The 3,881-nt window shown below is 35.9% G+C and overlaps 1 protein-coding gene across 1 annotated transcript in view; it reads left to right on the plus strand.

Moving 5' to 3' along the window:
- Positions 1-3,881, plus strand: part of LOC101858123 — a 156,728-nt gene that overhangs the window by 98,850 nt on the left and 53,997 nt on the right. The window lies entirely within an intron of this gene.

Below are 3,881 nucleotides of genomic sequence, written 5' to 3' on the forward strand. Positions count from 1 at the left end.
CCCAATAATTTTGATAGCGGTTTTAAACCCAAATAATATCCATGTGTAGCTTAATGCAGATTCTCCATGGTTACCTCAACAATTTCTCGAGAGGAATACACTATGGTAAATCTACCCCCCTCCCCTGACTTATTAATTAAGTTACTTGGCCTAGTATGCATATCCAGGGTCTCCGCTCTCAGTGAGCTACAATTGGGTCACAGTGACATCATTCGCGACATATGCCTTTAACTTAGACTTAGTAAATACAATGTTTTACCTCCTGCCCTGATTTCAAAATAAGTAGCTTCGCCTGCCCCCACAGCTCTGTTCTCCTTTGTCTTTGTGAGACATAGACTTGAACTATAATATCCCAGGCTGGGCATTACTTGCAAAATATCAGTTTACTATGGAGGGTGTCTTTTGATTCTATTTGGAACCAAATGAAGGACACGTAGAGGACACGCGCCCTGAACTATCACGAGACAGTTCTACAGTGCGGTAAAAATAATTCGTTGCGCAACATATCCTCAAACATCTCTTAAACTGGTGAATCAGTGTCACTCAAAATATGCACAGATATTTGTATCAATTTGGCTTAATTTACTCTTATTTTTCCACAACAATTGAGACTAGATTTTTTTTTAAAACATGTTCTTCATAATTTATTTAAAATACTTAAAATCTCAGTTACGCGGAAAATGAGATTATTCACAGCACTTCCTGCTTCCCACATACTCTTTGCCTACGCATATCATGGTGTACGTCCCATCTCACCAATAAAACATTTCAGTGACAAAAAATTGATATTATAGTGTGCGAGCGCCGTAAAACCTCTACTAAAACAAACAAAAACATACTCTCAATATACATAGTGCTACGGCTAGAACAAAACTGACGGACTAGATTTAAAATCCAATATATCTCCAATTGTAAACGTGTAGAAACCACCCACTAGGATTCTTTAAATTAGTAGTTATTAAAGAATTTTCCAGAATGCATCTAACAGGTGTTTACAGAATTATCTATCTGTTAAGACAAAATTGACGCAAGACATTGAGCAAAAGCAGGGGAATCTATATTCACTAGTTGCGAAAATATTGGACAATAGTTGCACCACAAAGTTTTAACCACTCTATATTTGTATTTTGCCCAAAATTTGCGCATCCATGGTGCACCCTAGTGCAAAGAGCAAAGAGTGTCGTCGATGTCAGTGCCCAGTCTAGGATGTTGTAATTTAAGTCCATGTTGTGAGTCTGTTGTTTCTGTCAATTTTTTTGGGATATAGCGGGGTGATCATGTGTTCGATAAGAGGCAGACCAAAAGGAAATGTTGTCCCACGTTTCAAACAATCAAACACGAAACGAGTCAGAAAACAATCAGTCTTCCTATTTTGTAATATGCATGTTGCTGCCTGCCTCTTGAAGTTTCAGATAGAGAAACAGAATTGAACAAAACTATAACATTTTTGGGAATAACGAAGTTATTACTCTTAACCCCAAATAGCGCATCTTTCAGCGTTGTGGAACAACCAAAGTTCACATCTTGAGAGAGTTCAGACTTTGGCAGCAGTTTTTAATCACTTACCCAAAAAATTTTGTATCCACAAGCAGATGTGTAGATTTATACATAGAAAGAGGGATGGTGGGGGGGGGGAGGGTGCGAGTCTAATAAGGGTCCGATGTCCTTATATAATTACGGGCAAAACCCGTTTGAAAATGTATGATTCTTTTATATACTTGGAGGGGGGGAGGGGTGAAAGACATTAGCAAGTAAGTAACCGAAATCGTCTTGGATCAGTGATATATAGTTACGGGGCAATACCCATTTGAAAAACGTATCATTTCCGGGCGATATTTGTCCCCATTACTTTCTTTCTCGGAAGGAAGATACAAAGTAAAATAATATATTGCATTCAGGAAAATGCGAAAGAGACAGATGCTCGTTGAAGCCTGTGGGTCTCCCATCAGCAATTTCCCTCGAACACATTAGATGACGTGTACATCTATGACTAGGTCAGCGTATAAATTATTCATATTCTTTGAGTGACGCTATGCTCTGGACAGAGTAGATATATTGAGTCAGCGTCGCTGCAACACGCACTCTTGTTCCACACTGATTACATTTCTTATCTTATTTCATTTACATTTTTATCACATCAATATAAACAACCCTTCCCCCTCCCCCTGGCTTCCCAACCATAGAAACAAATAAATATAGAAAAGAACACGAAAGAAAACATAGAATTATAGAAATAAATAAAACATGCAAAAATTGGAGACGATGAGTGATTTATTCCAAATGTCATGGCTTTGTTTAAGAATTTTCGGAGTTTAAAATATTGACATAAAAAAGAAATCGTATTTGGTAAGCGTTGTTGAGTGTTATTGTATTTTGTGTTTTTAAGAGCTCTTTCGACGTCTTGATGAAATGACAGCTATACTCTGTTTACTTCCTTGTGCCAACGTTTGCACCTCTCAATCTCAGTTATCACTTGACTAGATGCACTGAAAATTTACGCATACGTTTGAAATGTTATTAACTCTCAGGAGTATAATATTTTTTTTTGTCCAGCAAAAAAATTGAAGCCGTTAATTATTTCGTCTCTGTATAATTTATAACAAACAAAAACCGACACTGCTTCAATCTTACACAATTTAGAAGAGTTTACATAACCGAGGTCACTACGTTCAACAATGCTGGCGATTCTCCGCCCTGGACGTCTTTTCCGTACTCAAAATGTGTTTAAAAGTTTAATGTTTAGAATGCCTTCGTAACTGCAAAATGTAACTCTAAGCCACGAATTTAGTGATCTTAAAAAGGATCAAAGGATTACGGCGCTTTGAATAATCTGTTTAACGTGCAGATTAAAAGACATGAAATTTCTCCGGTCAGTCAAAGCTTAATACTTAATGAAAAAGAAATATACAAACGAGCACTTAGAAATGATGAAAGCAGTGATTATAAAGCAGGTAGTTTTTGCTAAATAGCCAGAAACTGTGGACACGAGAAAGTGGACGTCCTATAGCTCAGGCGAAGCGAGCGAGCGGTTGGGAAGGATAAACACACCAGAGAGCAAACCGTTTTGCTTCTTTCCTCAGACTTCAAGGCTGAATTTCAATAGAGTACCAAATTAAAAATGTTCTTTTTTCAACTTAAAAAATAACCTTATGGAATGTTTTGTATTTACTTCAGCAAAATCAATGTTTTCTTTTCACGACATCAATGAGCATAATAGAGAAATATTTCTTCTTCGTCTGTTCGTTTCCCGACTTCAATAAAATCATAAACAATGTCTTATGAAAATGTTCAATATAATAAATGTTTTCATTTTTAGGTTTTTGATATTCATAACAAATATCTATTCTCTTTTCGACTTCAAAAATAATAATAAAACAATGACTGTCTTAAAAATCCAATAATCATAATGAATGTGTTTACTTTTTCATGACTAAACTGTTCAAAACTAAATTCTCTCTTTTCTGACTTACATAATGTTGAATATGTTTTCTTTTTCCAGGATAACTAAACATGATAAATATGTTTACTTTTTCTACATCAAAGCATCATAGAAAATGTGATTTGTTTGTTTACTTGAGTTGAATAAGCATACAAAATGTGTGTGTGTGTGTGTGGGGGGGGGGGTTAATTAAAGGTCTCATCCCCTTTCTTTTTTTGGCCGTCTAATAGATATTTTGTTTACCATTGTTTAAATAGTTGTTCCATTTTCACATAATTTACTTTTGTTTAACTTTCTGTCTTTTGTTTTGGATTTTCTACTCTTTGCTTTGCAATTATAGTCGTATTGTTTGCTCTTGTGAACAGGGAGTAGTTCATGTATGGGCTTGTCTACAACCAGTTATTTGAAAGAGAGAGAGAGAGAGAGAGAGAGAGAGAGAGAG

The sequence above is a fragment of the Aplysia californica genome, unplaced genomic scaffold (assembly GCF_000002075.1).
Source record: "Aplysia californica isolate F4 #8 unplaced genomic scaffold, AplCal3.0 scaffold00434, whole genome shotgun sequence".
Taxonomy (NCBI): domain Eukaryota; kingdom Metazoa; phylum Mollusca; class Gastropoda; order Aplysiida; family Aplysiidae; genus Aplysia; species Aplysia californica.